General features: G+C 52.3%; 2 pseudogenes across 2 annotated transcripts in view; one reads left to right on the top strand and one right to left on the bottom strand.

Moving 5' to 3' along the window:
• Positions 1-13,953: 13,953 nt before the first annotated feature.
• On the bottom strand, positions 13,954-14,568 carry LOC309581469 (olfactory receptor 14J1-like; annotated as a pseudogene). The gene has a single exon. The product of its transcript is annotated as an olfactory receptor 14J1-like (transcript).
• Positions 14,569-24,320, top strand: part of LOC309581468 (olfactory receptor 14J1-like) — a 44,056-nt pseudogene continuing 34,304 nt past the window's right edge. The window contains exon 1 of the transcript in view: positions 14,569-15,189. The product of the transcript in view is annotated as an olfactory receptor 14J1-like (transcript). The remainder of the gene's footprint in view (positions 15,190-24,320) is intronic.

Raw genomic sequence — 24,320 nt, 5'->3', positions numbered from 1 at the left:
GGTGCATATTCTACCCGATGTTTGCTCATGAATGATTTTTCTTCTGAATCTTTAATGTCAGGTCTCCGGGGCGGCTGGTCACCTGCCACTCGGGGGTTGGCCTCGTCACTGGTCCTTTGATTCTGCTAGCATGCGTCTATCCTTTTTCTGCTGTTCTAACTGCAGTTTCTGTGGTAAGTAGTACAAGATAAGGACCTTCCCACAGTGGGAGTAGGGTTGCTTCCTTCCAGGATTTTATCATCACCCAATCTCCTGGTTGTACCCGGTGTAGTTTAAGGTCTAATGGGGGTCTCTGGGCTAGCATTCCCTTTTTCCACAGATTCTCTCTATACTTCATTAAACTTGTGATATACATATTTATATTCTGATCTCTTAGGCTTGGGTGGTCTTGAGGCTCTTCCATATTATAGGGCATTCCGTACAACATTTCAAAAGGAGATATTCCCATGTCTGACCTAGGTTGGGTTCGAATGTTCAATAATGCTAGAGGTAGACACTTTACCCATGACAATTTGGTTTCCATCATAAGTTTTGTCAGTTGCTTCTTGATTTCCCCATTCATTCTTTCCACTCTCCCCGAGCTTTGGGGGTGCCAGGGAGTGTGGTAGTCTCATTTTATCCCCATTACTGTCATGATTTCTTTGATCACTCTTGACACAAAATGTGGTCCTCTGTCTGAATCAATGGTTTCTATTATCTCGTATCTTGGGATAATATGTTCTAACAAGGTTTTAATTACAACTTGCGCCGTTGCTCTTGCAGTCGGGAATGCCTCTACATAATGGGTTAAATGGTCCACTAGTACCAGTAGGTACTTATATCTTCCGGTTTTTGGCAACTCAGTGAAGTCTAACTGAATGTTGGCGAATGGCCTATATGCTGTAGGCCGTCCCCCCATTAGGGATTTCCTTAGGTTCGTCTTATTTACCTTTAGGCAAATAACACATCCCCTCACTATTTGTTTTGCTAGGTCATTTGCCCCGATACACATATACTTAATGGCAAACTGGTCTACCAATGCCTGTGCTCCCCAATGTGTTTTGCTATGCATTCTCTTCATAATTTCCATGGCTAATGATTTTGGTAGCACGATCCTGTCATCTTCTGGGAGTCTCCATTCCCCTTTCGAATTTTCCCTCAATCCCATTTTCTGCATCTTTTCTTTCTCTTGGGCTGTAAAACTATAAATCTGCCAAATTTTACCATGGAAAAGACAATGCTTAGCCCCTGGTGTCTCACAGGCGCATTCTATAGCATCCATACCCCAATTGTCCCAACAAGCATAGCAAGGAGGGTCCTGTAGATTTCCCCCACAAGTATGGCACTTCCTTCTCTCAGCTGCTGGATCCTCTTTGGGAGTAGGTCGTAATGCTAATAGTGCGGCCCTTTTTGCTTCCTGATCTGCTGCATTATTTCCCCTGCTTCTGAAGTCCAGCCCTCTCTGGTGTCCTTTTAGATGTACAACAGCGATTCTTCTTGGCCCCCTCAAAGCCTGTAACACTTGTTTTATTAGATCTTGATGGACTAAGTCCTTTCCTTGGGAATTTATTAGTCCCCGTTCTTCCCATATTTTCCCAAAAGTGTGCACAACCCCATAGGCATACTTAGAATCAGTGTATATTGTTCCTAACTTATTTTTTAATAATTGCAGTGCTCGTAACACGGCATAAAGCTCACAGGCTTGTGCTGACCAGGATCTATTCAATGGTCCTGATTCTATCACCTTAAACTCTTCCCCTCCTATTATTGCATAACCGGATACTCTTTTTCCATTAATTACTCGAGATGATCCATCTACAAACAATCTATCCCCTTCTTCTAATTCTTCCTCTTCAAGATCTGGTCTTATTTTAGTTTGCTCTTCTATGGTTAACAGGCAATCGTGGGCCAATTTAGCTTCATCGGGCTCTCCATACAAAAACTGAGCAGGATTTTGTAGCGTTGTTACCTCCAGGGTTAATTTCGGGGAGTCTAATAGGATCCCTTCATACTTTAAGAGTCTGGCATCGGTTATCCATTTGTCTGCTTTTTGTTGTAGAATTCCCCTAATATTATGAGGGGATAATACCCTTAGTTCTCCATTGAGGGTAATCTTGTTAGCCTCTTCTACCAGGAGAGCACAAGCTACTATTGCCTGCAGGCATGTGGGCCATCCTTTACTGACAGGATCTAACAATTTTGATAAGTACCCCACAGGTTTCTTTTTTCCAGCCCATTCTTGGGTTAGTACTCCATGGGCCGTTCCATTGTCAGCATTTATAAATAGATAGAAAGGTCTTTTTAAATCTGGTAGGCTCAGGACAGGGGCATTGACTAGATCATGCTGCAGTACTCTTAGATGTTGGTCATCCTCCTCGCTCCACTTTATTAAACCCTCTTGGCTTAACTTATCATATAAGAACTTAACCTTGTTACTATAGTTCTCAATCCACTGTCTACAATACCCCACTAGACCCAGTAACTGCCTCACTTGTCTTTTGTTCTTAGGGGATGGTATGGACAGGATTCCTTTTACTCTCTCAGGGTCTATTTTCTTCTCTCCTTTACTCAGATAATGGCCTAAATATCTCACTTCCTCTTCCACAAATTGTAATTTTGCCTTAGATACTTTTAGTCCTTTAACACTGAGAAAATTCAATAGTCTGATGCTTTCTGCTCGTACTTTGTCCTCTGCTCCTCCTGCAATTAAAAGGTCATCTACATACTGAATGAGGACTACTCCTTCTCTAGTCTGATATTCTTGCAGGATTTGCTCTAAGGCTTGTCCAAATAAGTTCGGAGACTCTGTAAATCCCTGGGGGAGCACTGTCCATCTTAATTGCTGTCTTCTATGTGTTACTGGGTCTTCCCACTCAAAGGCAAAATAGTCCCTACTTTTCTCGTCTAGGGGGCATGCCCAAAATGCATCTTTAAGATCAATTACACTATAATACTGATTTTCGGGACCTAATCTGCTCAATAAGGTATAAGGGTTGGCCACTACCGGGAAGCGTGCTATTGTTCTTTTATTTATTTCCCTTAGATCGTGAACTAGTCTGTATGACCCATCTGCCTTTCTTACTGGCAAGATAGGGGTGTTAAAAGGGGACATACAAGGTTCTAAAAGACCTTTACTCAGTAGCCTGTCAACTTCGGGTTTTAATCCCCTTTTTCCCTCTGGAGAAATGGGGTATTGTTTGACCCTTATCGGCACCTCAGGATCTTTAATGGTTACCGAGAAGGGAGGTATTTCGAGTCTTCCCACACTCTCTGGGGTGTACCATACTTCTGGATTAATCTTCTCTTCATCCTCCACTCTCAAGGGACAAAGTCTAACTTTTAATTCTTTATTCACTACTTCTACATTAATGCCTATCTCTATAATTAAGTCCCTTCCTAACAAATTATAATCAGCTTCTGGAACTAATAAGAGGCTCCCTATTCCCATTTTAGACCCTGTTTCTACTAATACATTCTTTATAATGGGGACCTCAAAGGGTTCCCCTTTTGCCCCAACCACTTGGGCAGTATCCCGAGAAATTTTGCACCCGGCGGGCAATACTTGTATTGTGGACCGTTCCGCTCCAGTGTCCACCAAAAACTCAAATTCCTGCTGCTGAGGACCTATCTTAATTTTTATCAAGGGCTCCTGATGTTTCCGTGCCCCCAGCAAATAGAGCCCCTGACCCCTCTAATCTTCTTGAAACATCCTCTCGTCCTTCAGCCTTTTTCTGCAGTTTTTCTTAAAGTGCCCTCTATTTCCACAATAAAAACACACATTTACATCCCTTTTCTCTACTCGTGTGTCCCCTCCCCCATTTCTCTGGGGCATTTGACGGGGTCTGCGAGGAGGGGGAGGATCGTTTCCTCTTGTCTCCCTAACTGCCGCCACCATCATTTTTATTTGCTTCCTGTGATTCTCTTCATCCCTTCTAACATACACTTTTTGTGCTTCTCTCAACAATTCATCTAAACCTCTATCTTGCCAATTTTCTAGCTTTTCCAGCTTTTTCCTAATGTCTTCCCATGATTTAGCCACAAACTGTGTCTTTAACAATGCCTGTCCTAGTTGTGTTTCGGGGTCTAAACCTGAGTACATCTGCAGATTTTTTCTCAGGCGCTCTAACCACTCTGTGGGTGTCTCTTCCTTTTTTTGTCTTTCATTGAATGCTTTGTTAATATTCTGCCCCCTAGGCACTGCTTCTCTAATTCCTTGTATTATGATTATTCTCAGATCCTGCATGTGACTTCGGTCTGCCTGCTGCTGGTGATTCCAATTGGGATCCTGCAGAGGCCACTTAGTATCTGCTAATGGTCCTTGCGCATGTTGTGCGTCCCATATTCGCATTCCTGCCCTCCTAATCATATTCTTTTCTTCAGCCGTAAAAAGAATATTTAATATGGCCTGTAATTCACCCCAAGTGTATATACTGGGCCCCAAAAACTGGTCTAACCTTTCTGCCACCCCCAGTGGATCTTCCAGGAGGTTCCCCATCTCCTTCTTGAATTCCCGTACATCACTAGAACTAAGGGGTACTGAGATGAATCCTATTGCGGGTTGAGGACCCGGGCCTCCCATGGGCATTTCCCTTAATGGGTATAAGTTATGTTGTCTGGCCCGGCCCCTAGTCATAGGTCCCTGTTCTTCCTCTGGGGGCTCGGGGTTATCTCCCACCCCCTGGGGCTCCCTTAGAGGTGCATTTGGGGGTTGGGGATCCTGAGGGAGTACATAGGGGGGAGGGATCAAAGGGATGTCTTCTTCCTTACTCTTATCTTTCTTTCGCTTTCCTTCCCTAAGGGGGAACAGGAGCACTTCATCTTCAGGTGTTGCTGCCCAAATGCCAGCATAATCACTCTCTTCCTGACTAAAAGGAGTTTTTGTATTCACCCAGGTGTTAAGTTTCTGTTTTACCCATCCTTCAGATGATCCAAATATAGGCCAGAAAACACCCTGGGAAATTTCCTTCCCGCCCCATATTTCTATACAATAATGAATCATTTTAGCTTTATCCTTACCCCCTGTGCTAGGGTAATGTCTCCAATTATCTAACATAAACCCCAGTGGACTATCTCTAGGCACCGGGGGAAGTTTTATGGGTACGGAGGGCTTGCTTTTCCCCTGTCCCATCTTCTGGAGTGCCCTCAAGCGCGTCTGTGATGCAGATTCACTCGCTTCCCCGGTTCGTGGCTCACGCCCTCGCGGGCAATGAGAACCGCACTACTGAGGGTCCACACTCGCTTGGAGAATCCGAGCTGCCGGTTCCCCTCTCATGCACACACTCGCAGCACTCCAGGATACCCGACCCAGACCGAACGGATCCTTCCGCACAGATACTCACGCGTCTTGCGTCTTCGTCCGGACCTTTGTGCACAAAATTTACAGGGTCTGCCGGCTTCCTTTGCCTAATGCCTTGAATTTAGGTTCGTCGGTGCAACCGAGGTAGGGATCGGGACCACCAGGGCCGCCGACAGATTGGCGGGGCGCCTCCCCGGTAGAGCCGTTACCCCGCCGTACAGGTTGCATCCGAGTCACGGCACCAATTTGTGATGAATTCGAGACTCAATGTGCTAATTACAATTTTATTTATTAACAGCAAGCAAGCAAGGCAAAAGCAAATACAGCGCTGGGCGGCAGGGGAGTCTCCGCTCCACCAACTGCCGCGCTTTTCGCCAGTTCCAGTTCCTTCTTATACAGTCTCTTTTCCTGTTAACGTGTCTTTTTCATGGTATTCTGCGCATGTGTGACTTGTTGCTAGGGGGTCTTTTTTTTCCTCTTGGTGGTCGCAGAATGAAGGTTAGTAGTCATCCTCCGGTGTCTTTTGGTTGCCCCTTCCTTGTATGGTCATTATGCTCAAGGTCCTGGAACTAAAAGCTGATTAAGCAAGTACAGATAGGGATTAGGCAAGCACATATTTGTCTCTGACTCTTATCTGGGTATAGGCAGCTGGTTTCCTGCTACTTGATATTTAGTGGACAAAACATCCTGCATCCTTCACATGTGTATTTATATCACAGCTGAACTCCAGGTAGGATTCATAAAACTGCCCCTAAAACAGGCTGGACAGGGAGCTGGGGGACTTATAGGCTGTGTTTGTTGTGAGGCCACAGTTGACTTCAACCACCCTTGGGAGTTCATTACTCGTCTTTGTTCTCTCACTGTTAATATTCTTCCCAAGAAAGGACAGGAACAAGGAATGATGCCTCACATAGTGCAACAAGTCAGATGCTACATCAAGAATCTGCTTGCAATTCCAGAATCTATTTTCACCAGATTTCAACTTCAAAAAAAAAAAATCATTCTCCTCTGATTAGGTGCCAGTCCAAGTTAGAGCAGGCTACAAGGAACCAGCACCAGCCGAGTGCTTTGTGCTGTAGGAGCCTCCTTCTTAAAGGGAGAAGCTGAAATAAGCATGCAAGAGCTTCCCAATGACTTGCTGGGTTACAAATGCTGCAGAGCTGTCTCCTTCTCCACGGTGCTAATTGCTCCACATTTAGAAAGAAAACAACCAAACAAACAACCTTTATTCTTCAGCTCCCAGAAGGGCACCAGAATATGCAAAGTGCCTATCTACCCCACACACTTGACATACTTTCTCTGCAAGAAAGATGAAGAGTTAATTGCTTGTGGAAGTTACTGAAACCTACCTACACATTCAGTATCCAAAAACCTGGGCAGATCCCGCACGCACTTTGAGGAGAATAAACTGCAGTCAGAGGTTTTGTAAAGCAAACTTGAACTGACTTCTTGGCTAGCTTGCAATTCACGGCCACATCTAGCTGTTGGTAATACATGTCAGGAGAGTATCACTACTTCTAGCTAAAGATGACCAAAACATTAAATCAAAACTCACACTTCCCCTAGAGATCATACCCATATTCCATCGACTTCCTCCATTTCAGCTCTGCAACAAAATAAAACTAAAAATAGAAGACACCAGCCAATGATGGGGAAAATATTTCAATAAGGAAAAGAGATTAATAGAGAAGAGTCATCCCTTGCAAAATAAAAGAGATTTCATGTTTACATCGATGTTTACATTGAATGCCTCTGCCTTTGACGTGTTGTCAGGCACAGTAAAACTGAGTGGATGTATATGCAAGAATATCAAGTAGTTCTGCCTCGGGCCAGGCCAGCTTGAAACTCTTCTAGTTTTTTTTTTTTCCCTTGGTGATTTAGTTTTAATACTATTTATGCACATTCTTAGGGTGGGGCAGGGGGAGAAGGGGAGGATAAAAGAGAAATATTTGTCCCTTTGCCTGTCTGGAGGAGAAGATGGATTTTGGTTTTTGTTTTAATCCGACTCCTCATGCCCTGTGAAATGTTCCCTGTCTCAGAAGTACAGCTCCTGCTGAGGTACTAAACCAAGGTGCCTCAAAGGTCACAATCTCCTCACCATGATTCCTTTCTGAATTAAGATATTTGCGGAAGGATACCCACAAAAGCAATAGAAACAACACACTGGCGACCATAAGTTAGGATATGAAGTCGAGAAGATGGAACAAAAGGGGGGGGGGGGGGGGGAATAGAGAAGAAAAAACAATGTAACAGAAGAAAAAAATTGAAAAAAAAAAGAATAAAAACAAAAATAAAAGTATAATAGATTATAAAATAAAATAGCATAAAATAACTATGAAAGAGGAAAATAGCGGCAGAGCTGATTCTGTTGGGACTTTGGTTCTCTTCTCCAAGCTCCGAGCTGGGTCTGAGCCAGGAGCCGGTGGGCTGGGAGAGACATCGCTGCTGAGGGGCTGAATATTTCCGAAACGAAAGTATCAAGGGACACCTTGAGGTTCCAGCAGTCCCCGCGCACACGTTCGATTCCCTCCTTTCAAGCTGAAAGCTCAGCTCCACTTGTGACTCTGCTTTGTAGCGAGGAATGGAAACATTCCCCGCAATTCCCGTAGAAAGAGCCCGGGAAGGTTCGTGTCGGGAGAGCTCCCTCGGGGCAGCCCCGGCTCCTGCCCTGCTTGAGTCCCTCTCGAGCCCGCTGTGCTTTCCAGCTGCTTCGCTCCAGCTGCCCCAAATGCCCATGAATTGCACGGAACTGGAACAGATCCGAGTCCTCGTGGCTCGGGCTAAGGGCAGGGAGAGGTCACTCAGGGATCGCCATCGCGGCCACAAGAGCCCCGACGTGGGGAGATGAACTGGATTTGGGACGGAGCGGATCAGAACAGGAGAGTGAGGAGTAAAACAAATTCTGGTACAGAACCTTCCCCCGACCTCTTTCTCCTTGCCGGACTTCACTTTATCCCCGGCTGTTCCCTGCCGTGCCCAGCGGGGCAGGGAGAAGGGATGGGAGTCGCGGTCAGTTCGTGCCGCTGCTTCTCCCTCGGGGACAGGAATCCTTCCCTGCCCTGGCCAGCGGGGGGTCCCTCCCATGGGGTCAGTCCCTGCCCTGGCCAGCGGGGGGTCCCTCCCATGGGGTCAGTCCCTGCCCTGGCCAGCGGGGGGTCCCTCCCCACCCGTGCGGTCACTCCCCGGCCCGGCCCTGAGGCGCGGGGCAGTCGCGGGGCAGCCGCGCTCCGGCCCCGTCAGCGGCACCGCCGCTTCGTGCCGGGCAGGAGCGGCAGAAGGAGCCGGGCGGCGGCGGGGGCTGAATCCCGGCAGCAGCGAGGAGGAAGAAGAGGAAGGGGCCGGGGCCGCCTGCGGTGTCCGATCGCCGGCAGCAGCGGGGAGGCCTCGGGCAGCGGCGGCGGGCGGGGCCCTTTGGAGCCGCCCCGAGGGCTCGGTGCCGCCCCGGGCCCCTGAAGGAGCCGCTCCGCGGGACGGGCGAGCTGGGAACGAGGGCAAACCCCGAGAAAAGAAGAAAATCCGATCAAAGAGCCGCACCGAGAGGCGTCTCCGGCGGCCCGTGGCACTGAAGGAGCTGCACCGAGACACCGGCGAGGAGCCCGGCGCTGAAAGAGCCGCAGCGGAGGGCGTGGGATGGGAGGTGCGAATGGAATAAAAGAAGGAGAATGGAATAATAAATTCTAGAAGAAGCGCACGGGGAGTGGCGGCTGCGCAGCGACTGAAAGAGCTGCAGCGAGGGAGCGTCGGGGCAGCAGCGCGGGGTCTCGGCCGCTCCGTGTCACCGCAAGAGCCGCAGCGAGGGACGGGCGGGGCGCGGCTCGGATCGAGCCTCCAGCGGCGCGAAGAGCGGCGACCCCGCGGGACCGCGCCGGGGCCGGGCGGCGGCGGCAGCCGGAGCCGGGAAAGCGGCTTGGAGCGGCGGAGACGAGCGGGGTGTTCCCATCAGCTCCGCTCAGCCCTCGGGCACCGGGGGGTTCCGGGGCTTGTTCCCGTCAGCTCCGCTCAGCCCTCGGGCACCGGGGGGTTCCGGGGCTTGTTCCCGTCAGCTCCGCTCAGCCCTCGGGCACCGGGGGGTTCCGGGGCTTGTTCCCGTCAGCTCCGCTCAGCCCTCGGGCACCGGGAGGTTCCGGGGGTTGTTCCCGTCAGCTCCGCTCAGCCCTCGGGCACCGCGCTGGGGCCCCGCGCACTTTTCCAGCCCGGCCGCCCCCACGGGCCTGGCCCCGCGGCTCCCGCTGCCGCCGCCTCGGCCCCGCCGAGCCCAGAAATCCCGGAAAATCGTTCCCATGCGCTAAAGAACCTTTCCGTGCGCAGCCAGGGGCGCAGGGGGGGGATCCTTATGAAGTCCCCTCCCCTCAGTCCCTCCTGGCCACGGCCGGGCATTAGCGCAGCTGCCGGGGCTGTGTCCCGGCACCGGCTGCTGCCACAGGGCACGGGGCTGCCGCGCTTGGGCATTAAACGCGACAGATTTGGGGAGCAGGGACAGCCACAGAAACCCTCGGGGAGCCCTCGGGAGCCTGGAGCTACACGAGGGGCACAAAGGATGCCCTGGACACAGCGCTGGCCCCAGCAGCGGCTCTGCCCCCCAGCACGGGGCTGTGTCCCAGACCCCACGGTCCAGCCCGAGGTTTGGGGGCGGCAGCGGAGCTGCTGGACGGAGCTTCCAGCCCCGCCAGCCGCAGCTCCGATCCCTTGGGCCGTGACGCCGGGGACGGGTGTACGTCGGCGCTCGGGGTCTGTCTGTCAGCTTTTGCAATCCAGATTCCAACTGTGAGAAATGAGTGAATGATAAATGTTGTCTTTCACATCTCTGATTTTAACATTTAGAAGTGATGATGTACTATGTAGAAATAGCGTTAAGGTAAAATGTAGTTAAGTAGAAACGAGATTAATGTAAATTGTAACTTCGGAATAGTTGAAATACGCTAAGAAATGTATTAATAAACACATGGTAATAAATGTCTTTTGAGCTGAGAAACTACAGAGCCAGGAACCGAGACATCTTAGAGAAACAAAGAAGATAAACTGCGTGCATCCCAGGAAGACTGTTCTCCCATCAGAACTCACACCTGCCACGGGAACTGGCAGCTGCAAATGAGGCTGGAGACTGGGGAGGCACCGGAGGGGGGTGCCTGCCTTCAGTTCTGAAGCGACCCAGAGCACCGAGGCGGCGGCGTGCTGGGGGAAGGGGCAGAGACCGGAGAGGGGGGAAAGTTGAGTGAAGTGTAAATGACTTTCTGGCCTTAATGAATATGTAACAGTTTAAGAGAGTCCTTAAGTCCACAGTAAATTGAATGGAGGGCGCCTCTGGGAATATTGCCAAGCGCCCCAGCGCTGTGCTTTGCCTTTGTTCTACTAATAAATGTTCAATATTATATTGCTAAAAAAATTAGCTTTTGTATTCATTTTCTTCAGAGAGAGAATAAAGAGAGAGTAAAGAGAGAATAAAGAGAGAAAGAGGGAGAGAAAGAGAGAGAGTAAAGAGAGAGAAAGAGAGAGTAAAGAGAGATGGAATAAAGAGAGAGGGGGAAAAGAGAGAGACAATAAGGAGAAAGAGAATAGAGTGAGAGTAAAGAGAGAGAATAAAGACAGAGAGAATAAAGACAAACATTGCTGCTGCAGAACGTCCGTGCAGTGCCAAACGCCTTCGCACACCGGCCCCAGTGTCCGTGCTCGGGGCTTGATTTACCAAGATATGAATATCGATCTCATATCGATATCCAGCTGAGACAGACAAAAGCTCTCCAACAGTTTAGAGTTAGAAAGTGAATGCTTTATTGGCGCCGGACAGCGGCGTGGAACAGCTTCCTAATGCGCAGTGTCCAGCTATGAACGGTTACAGAGTTCATTTATCCACAAAGTGATGAATATCCAAAATACAAATACATATTTATAACAATGACCCCTCCCATTCTCCGCTTCGTATGGAAATGAGCTTTAATGTCATTAAGCATGCCTAGTGCGTGCTCTGAATTGAGTCGCTGCTCTCGAATTGGGTCGGTGGTCCCAGATCGATGAAGTAAGCTCATCTCCCTCACTTGGACCTTTTTTGCCTCTCTGAACTTTAACAATTTTAATTACTTTAGTGACCTCCAAAATTCCTCTTGCCTGACTTTTGAATAGGTTCCCACAGAGGGAGGAAATTGGGAATTGTCCTTGTTCCCTACACCAACTGATCAATATTTCTGTTCCTCGTTCTAAGCACAGCTAAACAAACATACAAATGACAGACTATCATTTATTCCGTAATCAATTACTAACATCTTAAAAACCATTTCAAATCTAGCTCTCTTAACTATTTTCATTAGCTCTAGTCCAGCTCAAATTCTTTCTTATTCTAACTCATTTCAACACAGCTAGCCTATAACTAAAATCTTTATGTTTCTTTTAAATCTATGTTTCAGGGTGTCACCATGGCCACGGGGCTGCCCCAGGGCAGAAATCCCCTGCGGAGATACCGGGACCGCCTGTGTGAGATGGGACGCCAAACACACCGGCTTTAGTTTCTTTGGGATGAAGAAACGTGAGTTTTAATCTCTTTGGACAGAAAACTACTTGTGATTGCATCAGTCAGTTGTACATGGCGTTCAAAAGGCATAATAAATACTAAAAAGGAATAATGATAAATAGCTGTGGTTCAAAAGGCATAAAGAAGTAGTTAGGTGCAACATATCCACTGACAAAAGATTTAATAAAAGAAAAACTATACTCTAATAAAGTCTTTCTTCTGCATTTTCATCAGAGGTTGTTCTTGGGTACTTAAATTTCTTGTTTCCTCTGATCTGCTTTGTTTTGCAACCATTGAAGCTAAAATGAGCAACATCAGGACCAAATCAACAGTTGGGTGCAAAGCCTCAGAATGAATGTGGAACCAATGGAGGATTCACGTGCTTTAGACACGTGTGTGCACAGGTGCAGAAAAGCATCGCTCCTTTTGGAGGCTGCATCACAGCACACGAGTGGTCAAATCAGATTTACTCCTGTTTTCACAGGCTTCCCGGGCAGCACTTCTCAAGGATCTCCTCAAGTCCAGTGAGTGAGCGAGGACAGATCAAGGGTGGTTCTGGATAATCTATTTTCACTCAAATTTTCCAACTCCTTACACTGGTTTGAAGTGCCTGTGTCCATTGTTTGAGCCACCACAGTGGAAAGGAGCAGCACAGCTGAACAGAGAAAGCGACTTTTGCCCTCAGACCAGAGCAAGCAGGAAGGCACACGGCTTGCACACATGAAGGTCTCTTGTCCATTCCAAGAAAAAGGCATCCCTCAAAAGCAAAGATTTGTTGAATTCAGTGTAACAATACAGTGATTTCAAGGAAAGAGTTGAAAGGAATGTGATGAATGTGTCTTTGCAAACAGACCGTGTGAATCTGGTGGCAGGCAGGGCCAGGGACTTGTAGGTAGGGAAGTGACAGAAGAAACTCAGCTCGAGAGTCTTCCTGATGCAGAGTGAAGAAGAATCTGCAACCAGAATCAGCATCCATTGAGCACCTTGCACCCAGCATCCAGCCCTGGATCCCCCAGCTCCCATCATCCAGCCCTGGATCCCCCCAGCTCCCATCATCCAGCCCTGGATCCCCCCAGCTCCCATCATCCAGCCCTGGACCTGCCCAGCCCCCTCACCCAGCTCTGGAACCCCCAGCCCTCCACTCCCATGCCTGGACCCTCAGCTCCCATCAGCCCTGGATCCCAGCCCAGCTCCCATCAGCCAGCCCTGGTCCCTGCCCGAGGTGCCCCACGGCCGCAGGGATGGGCATGGGGAGCTCTGTGCACAGGAGCTCATCCCAGCCCTGCATCCAGGGGGTTCCCAGGGGATGGCACTCTCTGGGAACTCCAGGAACAGCTGAAGGTGTTTGTGCTCGCTAGGTTTATGTCCCGTCCCCCCCCCACACACAGGGTGTTCAGGGCTGTGTCTTGTCCGTGCACTGCAAACACGGAGCCCTGACCCGGTCCCTGGATGTCCCTCCATGGAGGGAAGAACAACCTCTGTGACCTGGGCAGAGAGGCCCCTGCTGGCAGCGGCGCTGGCTTTGCCAGGGCACTGCTGGGTGCCCCCACCCTGAGCACTGCCACCCTTTGCTGCTCAGGGCTGGTTTCCTCTCCAGGGCGCTGTGTTGGGCACATCCTTGAGACAAAACTGGGAAGGAGATGGAAGCTTTCAGGCCCTGCACTGGGGAGATGCCCTCGCATGATGGAAATGCTGCTGCAGAGCCCAGCTCTGTTGCAGCAGTGCCCACGACCTGTCCCTGCCTGCAGTCCCTGGGCAGTCACACAGCAGGACTGGGACCCAGCTGACAGAGCCCTGAGGCCTGAAACCAACGCAGGGGCTCTGCAGGGGAGTGTGGAAGGGAAGGAAGAGGAGTTACGGAGAAGCCCTGGGGGTCCCTGGCAGTGCTGTCCTGCTGGGACTCTTTTCTCCCCAGCTCTGCCCAGAGGCACCGACCCTGCAGCTCCAGAGAAGTCAGGGAGGCAAGATGTCAGGGAAAGAAGGCAACACAGGGCTCTTTCTTTTGTTCCAGCACACGCCTAGTGTAGTGCAGCTCCCCGCTTATACAGTCTCTGGGTCACACTGGAAAGGCAAATACCAAATTAAAAATGGAACAGACAAAGATTTTTGTGAGAACAAATTCACAGCAGCGTAACACCTGTGTCAGCAGCAACAAACACAGGACACAGAGTGGGCATTAATGACTCACATCAGAGCAGCTCTGCAGGAGAAGGAGAGTTAATTGCTGCTGAAAACCACCCGTGATTCTTTTCCTCAGGGCATCCCTGAGCTCCTGGTTCCTCAGGCTGTAGATGAGGGGGTTCAGGGCTGGAGGCACCACTGAGTACAGAACTGACAGGGCCACATCCAGGGATGGGGACGAGATGGAGGGGGGCTTCAGGTAGGAAAACATAACAGTGCTGAGGAACAGAGAGAGCACGGCCAGGGGAGGGAGGCACGTGGAAAAGGCTTTGTGCCATCCCTGCTCAGAGGGGATCCTCAGCACAGCCCTGAAGATCTGCACATAGGAGAAAACAATGAACACAAAACAGCCAAATTATAAACAGGCACTAAAAACAAGAACCCCAATTTCCCTTAGGTAGGATTTGGAACAGGAGAGCTTGAGGATGTGTGAGATTTCACAGAAGAACTGGCCCAGGGCATTGCCCTGGCACAGGGGCAGGGAAAATGTATTGGCCGTGTGCAGCAGAGCAGTGAGAAAGGCACTGGCCCAGGCAGCTGCTGCCATGTGGGCACAAGCTCTGCTGCCCAGGAGGGTCCCATAGTGCAGGGGTTTCTGTTTGTCGTCTTTATGGGAGTAGAGGTTTCCCTCCTCACCATCATGTGCTATGACCGCTACGTGTCCATCTGCAAAGCCCTGCACTACGGGACCCTCCTGGGCAGCAGAGCTTGTGCCCACATGGCAGCAGCTGCCTGGGCCAGTGCCTTTCTCAATGCTCTCATGGCACACGGCCAATACATTTTCCCTGCCCTTGTGCCAGGGCAATGCCCTGGGCCAGTTCTTCTGTGAAATCCCACACATCCTCAAGCTCTCCTGCTCCAAATCCCACCTCAGGGAACTCGGGCTCATCGCTGTCAGTGTCTGTTTGCTCTTTGGCTGTTTTGTGTTCATTGTTTTCACCCATGTGCAGATCTTCAGGGCTGTGCTGAGGATCCCCTCTGAGCAGGGATGGCACAAAGCCTTTTCCACGTGCCTCCCTCACCTGGCCGTGCTCTCTCTGTTCCTCAGCACTGTTATGTTTTCCTACCTGAAGCCCCCCTCCATCTCGTCCCCATCCCTGGATGTGGCCCTGTCAGTTCTGTACTCGGTGGTGCCTCCAGCCCTGAACCCCCTCATCTACAGCCTGAGGAACCAGGAGCTAAGGGATGCCCTGAGGAAAATGATGACTGGATTTTTTTCAGCAGCAATGAAGTGCTGGTTTTGTTCTCCACAGCTGCAGTGTAACTCAGTGCAGGCCCAGCCTGTCTGCTCAAGTTTTTCAGAGTGGTTGTGTGTGTGCAGGGTTTCCTTTTTCATTTTGTGATAATGTTGTGCACAATGAAACTTTATTTAGCCCATCGACATCCCATTTCTGGGATCATTCATCCTATTTAAATTCACTGCTTACACCTCGAATTTTACCCAGAGACAATGGAAATGAGGAGTCACCTACTCTGTGCACTTTAGCAAAATAAAGGATCCAGCAGCAACTTGTTGGTCAAAAATGCTTCCTTTGAAACCTCATCTGGATCTGGCAGGGCAGTGCCTGTGTGCAGAGGGGGAGAGAAGCTGAGTCCCAGCACAGCAGCAGGGCCAGGGAGCAGCAGCACTCGGTGCTTTCAGAGCTGCTCTGTTTATCCTTCCACGCTGTCCTTCTGTCCTTGTGGGAGTCCTCAGCTTTGGCTGCTGCGCTGCTCTCCTGCTCTGTGGCACTCCTGTGAGCACAGGAGGGGTTGACAGCTTCGTGTTATTTAAAAGTAGACAGCAGTGGCTGGAATTGCTGGGCTGATCAGTGAAGTTTTTCAGAATTTTATGGCCCTGGCATGTGAGTCACAGGTGGATCACAGCAAGTCCTGGAGCTGCCAACCTGAACATGAATAACAGAATGGACAAAGCTGCAGCTTAAACGTGACCTAAAATAAATCCCCAGAGTGGCCAGCCCAGAGATCGTGGTCTGTGAACTGGAACAACCACATTACAACAGGGACTGCAGACCCACCAAAACCCCACCCAAACCCAGCTCAGAGGGGCCATGGTGGCCCCGTGGCAACCACTGGGCACCAAAGCAGTGAAGCCGTGGAGAGCGAGAGGCTCAGTGGCTGACATTTCTGTGGGACGGGGCTGTCGTGTCAGGGGTGGGGGCTTTAGACCCCAGGGGAATCATTGCCCAGGGAGATTTGTTCAGGTCTGTAGTGCATTGATGCTGCCTGGACTCCAGGCACCCACCAAAGCTGCTCTCTCACTCCTGTCCACAGCTGGACAGGAGAGAGAAAATATAACAAAGGGTTCATGGGTTGAGATAAGGACCAGGAGAGATCCCTCATCCAACACCGTCCTGGGCAAAACAGGCTCAACTTACAGATATCAAGTGAATTTATTCATAACAAAATCAGAGCAGGATAATGAGAAGTGAAAGAAGAGCTTTCAAAACACCTTCCCCCTCCCCTCCATCCTTCCCACCGATGGCGCAGGAGACAGGGAATGGGGATTGTGGTCAGTTCATCTCCTGTGGCTTCTCTCGCTGCTCAGGGAGAGGAGTTGTTCCCCTGTGAGACCGTGGGGTCCCTTCCCACGGGAGACAGTTCTCCGTGAGCATCTCTGACGTGGGTCCAGTCTGACGAGCAGCAGTCCTCCCAAAACTGCTGCGGCGTGGGTCACTCTTCCATGCGGTCAGTTCTTCAAGGCCAGGCTGCTCCAGCCTGGGAGCAGGGCCCCTCTGCACCGGCTCTGCCCCTGGATCCCAGCCTCCTGCACGCATCCGCCCGCTCCGGCGTGGGCACCTCCCCCAGGGCTGCGGGTGGATCTCTGCATCCCCCGGGGATCCCCAGGGGCTGCGGGTGGATCTCTGCATCCCCCGTGGATCCCCAGGGGCTGCGGGTGGATCTCTGCATCCCCCGGGGACCTCCCCCAGGGGCTGCGGGTGGATCTCTGCATCCCCCGGGGATCCCCAGGGCTGCGGGTGGATCTCTGCATCCCCCGGGGATCCCCAGGGGCTGCAGGGGCACAGCTGCTCCCCCATGGTCTCACCACAGCCTGCAGAGGAATCTCGGCTCTGGCTCCTGGAGCACCTCCCCCTCCTCCTCCACTGCCCTTTGTGTCTCCCTGTTGTTTCCCTCACATGTTCTCCCCTCCTCCTCTTCTCTGACTACAAAAACACTGTGTCCCACTTTGTTTTCATTTCCTTCTGAAATCTGATATCACAGAGGGTTACCAGCCTTTCTCAGTGGCCCAGCCTTGGCCAGTGCCATGTCCATCTTTGGAGCCATCGGGGATCGGCTCTGCCGGACATGGTGGAAGCTTCCAGCAGCTTCTCACAGAAGCCACCTCTGTGGCCCCCCGCTACCAAAACCCAGGCCGTGCCAAACCAACACACACAGGAAGGAAAGCACGGAGCCCCAGCGCTGCAGGGCAGGTGAGAAGCAGCTCTGGCCATGCCAAGGTCAGCCAGAGCTGTCAGGTGGCCCCAGGAGCCCAAGGCAGCCAGAGCTGTTCCACGTTCCCTTGGCTCCATGGGCCCTGCAGGGTCACAAAGGCCCCTCGGTTCTTTGGGGCCAGCAGTGCCACAGCGGCCCCCTGGCTCCATGGAACGCCACAGGGCCACAATGGTCCCCTTGGTGCCACCAGCCCTGCAGGGTCACAACGGCCCCTGGGTTCCACGAGGCCACACAGGGTCACAGTGGTCTCCAGAGGAAGGGCAGCACCGAGCCCCAGGGTTTCAGGGGCAGATGAGACACAGCCACCAGAGGCCAAGGCCAGCCAGAGCTGTCTGTCCTGGCAGGTTTGTCTGGGTGCAGCCCTTGGATATTGGGAATTTGGGAGGTGGAATCCCAGTTTTGGCCATGGGCACCTTGTCGAGTGTCATACATGAAATCCCTAATTGGTTTGGTCTTTGCATGTTAAGTGTTTTAATTAGTTAATTTTGGGTTAAACAATTTTAATTGAGTGCTAATGTTCACCCATCAGTCCAGGTACAAATATCAAGTTCTGCTGTTAGTGTTTTCACTTGTTCAAAGCAGTTTTTCTGCACCAGTCCCAGTTAAAATCCCCCAGTTAAGAGTATCCCAGTTAAAAATCCCTTTTTCAACTTTAAACCACTTGTACACTGTAAGAGTTGTTTTTCTCATGTTCTCTGTATACTTTTACAAATGTTTTAAGATGGGTTAGATGTATTTTAGTATTTAAGGGTTTCTACTTTGCTCCTTAAGTCTCAGAACCAGCTCCAAACCCCAGTTTCTAACAGCCAACAGCTAATTTTAGACCTTTAGTCGTTGGTCTGTAACTAAGCTCCATGGCAACCTGAATCTTAATGAGGGCATGTTAGCACCCTTACTCCAGCTGCTGCTACCCCCCTGACAACGACGAGCCATTGGTAGACAGAGATGATCTGTCAAAAGGGAAGCACCAATCACTTGGGACCAAAGGGGTGTGCCATGGGCGGTCTGGGGGCGGACTGGGGCGGAGCAAAGGTACTATAAAATAGTCAGCCTCAGAGCAGGTGCAGATCACTGCAGATTTTAGCTGTAGTGGACGCCAGTGCTGGGCACTTAAGCGTTACTCCTATTTAGGGGCTTTTAATAATTTTTTCTTTGACTTTTGGACTAGCTGAAAGTCAGCCCAGCACTGCAAGTTATTCCACCAGAGGTCCAGTGCTGTTTAAGCCGAAAGATCTCACATCCCTGCGCTCCTGGGGCATACGTCTTGAGCCATTAGGATCCCAAATTTTTACATTTTTCCGAGTTTTGTAACTTTTCAATTTTTCCATTCTTAATAAATTATTTTAATTTTTCTAAGAGTTGTCTCGTTCCTCACATCGAGTAACGCAGTTCTGTGCTTGCTGCACGATCTCTGGCGTGCCCTCGGTCAGAGAGAGTCCAGCTGTGTTACTTCTGTGCGTCGCAGAAGTGACTTTGGCATCAGGAAAAGTGCTGCTGGCTGAGCTCGCTGGCTTCTTTGCAGAGGAGACACGGCAGGAGCTGATGATATCGGCTCATGTTAGTTCGGAGATAAAGGAACAGAGGGTTCTGGTCTGGCTTCCAACAGGTTTATTGTCAGAAGTTTAGCAACCAGAACATGGCAATGATCTTAATCTGGGATCCCGCCGAGAGGCTTTTCCCTCAGTTTTAGAGGGGGTTTGAAAACTGCAGGCAAACGGGAAAACAACCAGTGAGTTACAAGCCACGGGAGGATACAATTCAACAAGAACTACTGGGAGATACAACAAAGAACCAGTGAACAACCGAGTAAGAGGGAATTCTCCCAAACAGGGAAAGGCAGTTTGGAGCCGGGCGCAGCCCCGGGGGGATGTGGCTTAAGCTTCTGAGCCGCCTATCGACCCACCCTGCGAGTCTGTGTCCCGGGGAAATTCGATCCACGGGAGGGTCCGGGGTTGATCGGCATCTCGCTGCCCCAGCCCAGCAGTGGGCTGGGTCATAGCACCAGCTGAGGATGGGTTCTTTCCACATGAAAGAAAAGCACAAAGTCCAGGTGTTTTGGAAGAAGATGAGAGGTGGCCACCATGGGCGAGAGCAGCCAGACCTGTCTCTCATGGCAGCTTTGGTCTGGGAGCAATCCTTGCATAGACAGAATATGGGAGGTAGAATCTCAGTTTTGGCCGTGGGAGCCTGGAGGAGAAGGATGGTTCTTTTCCTTAGGAAGGAAAGCACGGAGCCCCAGGAGCCCCAGGGCTCCTGAGCCAGCCCCTGCTGCTCCGGGAGGGAATTTGGGGAGGGGGCAGAGGGGGTGCGCAGCCCCCGCCGGGGGATGACCCCGGCCCAGCGCCCTTCGTTCAGCACCGAGCTGGGCTTGGGGCCGCAGGAGGAAGAGGCCGGTGGGAAGCAGATCCTGCAGGGGGGACAGGGCTTGGGCTCGGGGCAAGGTCCTGCCCTGCACACCTGGCTCAGGTGTGAGCCTGCCCCGGGAAGGGAGCAGGACATTCCCATCCCCACGGATCAGGGCTGGGAGCAGCGCCGGGAGCACTGACATGGAAATACTGGGAGCCACTGGGACCACACTGAGGGCTACTGGGAGCTACTGGGAGCAACTGGGAATGACGGGTGTGTGCTGGAGGCAACTGGGATATACAAGGAATGAATGAGATCATACTGGGGGCAACTGGAACCATGCTGGGGCAACTGGGATGACTGGGAATGAGCATGCTGGGGGAAACTGGGAGCAACTGGGAGTGACTGTGTCTGTGCTGGGGGCCACTGAGGTCATGCTTGCAGTGACTGGGACTATACTAGGAGCAACTGGGAGCAACTGGAACCATGCTGGAGGTAACTGGGATTGCACTGAGGGTGATTTGGATCATACTGGGAGTGACAAGGAGCATGCTGGGGGCAATTTGGACTACGTTGGGGGCAACTGGGATACACCAGGAGCAACTGGGACATCACTGAGGGTGACTGGGAGTGGCTGTGGGCACTCTGGAATCATGCTGGAAGCAACTGGGAAAAAGGGGCAGTGACCAGGAGCATGCTGGGGGAAACTGGGATATGCTGAGAGAGACTGGGAGTCACTGGGATCATGCTGGGAGTGACTGGGAGTGTGGCAATGGCCTGGGCTGGCTGATGTGGGGCCTCAGGGTGCGCAGGGAGCACTGTGACATTGCGGGGCCCCTGGAACTGTTATAAACAACCCAGACCCGATATGGAAATGAGTTCTTAAAATTTACTGAGAACTCAATGGCAAAGCAAAAGGGGCAGCGCTGGGAGCGTGGCTGGGTGCCAGAGGCTCGCCCACAGAATGCCCATCCTGCCTTTTCTACCCCTGTGATTGCAAACCGCTCTCTGTTCCGAGGTCCACTGGAGACTCCTCCTGGAATCTCCCAGAGTCTTTCCATCTCTGGTTTAGGCGCTTTATATCCAAGCTGGGATCCCAAGAGAGCTCCCAATCAGGTACCTCAGGTGATTTTTGACAAGAAGGAAGACGAGGAAGAAGGGAAGGAAGAAAAGGAGAAGGACGAGGAAGAGGAGGAGGAAGAGGACGAAAAGAAGGAGGAGGACGAGGAAGAGGAGGACGAGGACGATGAGGAGGAGGAGGAGGAGGAGGAGGAGGAGGAGGAAGAGGAGGAAGAGGAGGAAGAGGAAGAGGAAGAAGAGGACGAGGATGAGGACAAGGACGAGGAAGAAGAGAACGAGGAGGAGGAGGAGGAAGAGGAGGAGGATGAGGAGGAGGATGACAAGGACGAGGAGGAGGAGGAGGAGCACAACGATGACAATGAGGAGGATAACGAGGACGAAGCGGACGAGGATGAGGAGGAGGAGGAGTAGGAGGAGGAGGAGGAGGAGGAGGAGGTGGAGGAGCCGGGAGAGGAGTCGGAGGAGGAATCGGAGGAGGAGGAGAGGGAGGAGGAGAGGGAGGAGGATGAGGATGAGGAGGAGGAGCAGAAGGACGAGGTGGAGGAGGACGAGGAGGAGGAGGAGGAGAAGGAGGAGGAGGATGAGGTGGAGGAGGAGGAGGAGGAGAAGGATGAGGTGGAGGACGAGGAGGAGGAGGAGGAGGATGAGGACGAGGAGGACGAGGAGGACGAGGAGGACGAGGAGGACGAGGAGGAGGACGAGGAGGACGAGGAGGACGAGGAGGACGAGGAGGACGAGTACGACAACGATGAGAAGGAGGACAAGGAGGACGACGACGAGGAGGATGAGGACGAGGAGGAGGACAAGATTGACGAGGAGGAGGAGGACGAGGACGAGGAGGAGGAGGAGGAGGACGAGGAGGACAAAGAGAATGAGGAGGAGGACGAGGAGGAGGTGGAGATGGAAGACGAGGAGGAGGACGAGGAGGACGAAGAGAATGAGGAGGAGGAGGTGGAGGTGGAGGATGAGGATGAGGACGAGGAGGACGAGGATGAGGAGGAGGAGGAGGAGGAGGAGGAGGAGGAGGAGGATGAGGAGGTGACAAGGAGGAGGAGGACAAGGAGGAGGACGAGGAGGAGGACGAGGAGGATGAGGAGGACGAAGAGGATAAGGAGGAGGAGGAAGAGGAAGAGGTGGAGGTGGAGGAGGAGAAGAACGAGGTGGAGGAGGACGAGGAGGAGGAGGAGGAGGAAGATGAGGAGGAGGAGGAGGATGAGGAGGAGGAGGAGGAGGTGGCCGAGGAGGATGAGGAGGACGAAGAGGATAAGGAGGAGGAGGAAGAGGAAGAGGTGGAGGTGGAGGAGGAGAAGAACGAGGTGGAGGAGGACGAGGAGGAGGAGGAGGAGGAAGATGAGGAGGAGGAGGAGGATGAGGAGGAGGAGGAGGAGGTGGCCAAGGAGGAGGAGGAGGAGGAGGAGGGCGAGGAGGAAGACGAGGAGGAGGAGGAGGAGGACAAGGACGAGGAGGACGAGGAGGACGAGGAGGACGAGGAGGACGAGGACGAGGAGGACTAGGAGGACAAGGGCAAGGAGGATGAGGAGGACGAGGTGGAGGAGGAGGAGGATGAGGAGGAGGAGGACGAGGAGGAGGACCAGGAGGAGGAGGAGGACCAGGAGGAGGACCAGGAGGAGGACGAGGAGGAGGAGGACGAGGAGGAGGAGGACGAGGACAAAAAGGATGAGGAGGAGGAGGAGGATGAGAACAAGGAAGATGAGGAGGATGAGGAGGAGGAGGAGGAGGAGAAGGAGGAGGACGAGGAGGACGAAGAGGACGAAGAGGAGGAGGAGGAGGACGACGACGACGAGGAGGAGGAGGAGGTGGAGGAGGACGAGGAGGACGAGGTGGACGAGGTGGACAAGGAGGAGAAGGAGGAGGACGAGGAGGACGAGGAGGACGAGGAGGACGAGGATGACGATGAGGACGATGAGGACGATGAGGACGATGAGGACGAAGAGGACGAAGAGGAGGAGGAGGAGGACGACGACGATGAGGAGGAGGAGGAGGAGGAGGAGGATGAGGACGAGGAGGACGAAGAGAATGAGGAGGAGGACGAGGAGGAGGTGGAGGTGGAAGACGAGGACGAGGAGGAGGACAAGGAGGACGAAGAGAATGAGGAGGAGGAGGAGGAGGAGGAGGTGGAGGTGGAGGACAAGGATGAGGACGAGGAGAACGAGGAGGAGGAGGAGCACGAGGACGAGGACGAGGAGGACGATGAGGACGAGTAGGACGAAGAGGAGGAGGAGGAGGAGGAGGTGGAGGACGAGGAGGATGAGGAGGACGAGGAGGATGAGGAGGACGAGGAGGAGGCGGGGGAGGAGGAGAAGGAGGAGGAGGAGGAGGAGGACGACGAGGACGACGATGAGGACGAGTAGGACGAAGAGGACAAAGAGGATGAAGAGGAATAAGAGGATGAAGAGGATGAAGACGAGGAGGATGAGGAGGACGAGGAGGATGAGGAGAAGGAGGAGGAGGAGGACGAGGAGGAGGATGAGGAGGAGGACGAGGAGAAGGACGAGGAGGAGGGCGAGGAGGAGGAGAAGGAGGAGGGGGAGGTGGAGGAGGAGGAAATGGAGGTGGAGGACGAGGATGAGGATGAGGAGGGTGAGGAGGATGAAGAGGAGGAGGAGGAGGAGGAGGTGGACGAGGACGAGGATGTGGATGTGGAGAGGAGGATGAGGATGACGACGATGAGGAGGATGAAGAGGAGGAGGAGGACTTGGAGGACGGGGGGGACGAGGGGGAGGACAAGGAGGACAAGGAGGAGGATGAGGACGAGGCGGAGGAAGACGAGGAGTGGGAGGAGGAGGACAATGAGGAGGAGGAGGATGACGAGAAGCAGGAAGAGGAGGAGGAGGAAGACGAGGAATGGGAGGAGGATGATGATGAGGAGGAGGATGATGAGAAGCAGGATGAGGAGGATGAGGAAGAGGAGGAGGAGAAGGACGACAAGGAGGATGAGGAGGACGACAAGGAGGATGAGGAGGAGTAGAAAGAGGAGGAAGAGGAGGAGAAAGAGGAGGAGGAGAAGGAGGAGGAGGAGGAGGAGGAGGAGGAGGAAGAGGACGAGGACGAGGAGGACGAGAAGGAGGATGATGATGAGGAGGAGGAGGAGGAGGAGGAAGAGGTTGAGGAGGACGAGGACGAGCAGGAGGAGGAGGAGGACGAGGATGAGGAAGAGGAGGATGAGGAAGAGGAGGAGGAGGACGAGGAAGAGGAGGAGGAAGACGAGGAGGAGGAAGATGAGGACCAGGAGGATGACGAGAACGAGGACGAGGAGAACGAGGACGAGGAGGATGAAGAGGCCAAGGAGGCCGAGGTGGAGGAGGAGGACGAGGACGAGGAGGAGGATGAGGAGTAGGTGGTGGAGGAGGAGGAGGGGTAAGGGTGGAGATCTTCCTCATCCTGCTCCTCCACTGCTGACATCAGGGAATTCCCTGGAGCTGCCAACAGCTGCCTTTGCTGCTGCAGGATTTTGTCTGGCAG

The sequence above is a fragment of the Coloeus monedula genome (genome assembly GCF_965178545.1).
Source record: "Coloeus monedula genome assembly, chromosome: 23".
Taxonomy (NCBI): Eukaryota; Metazoa; Chordata; class Aves; order Passeriformes; family Corvidae; genus Coloeus; species Coloeus monedula.
This window is presented reverse-complemented; position numbering and strand designations above follow the sequence as displayed.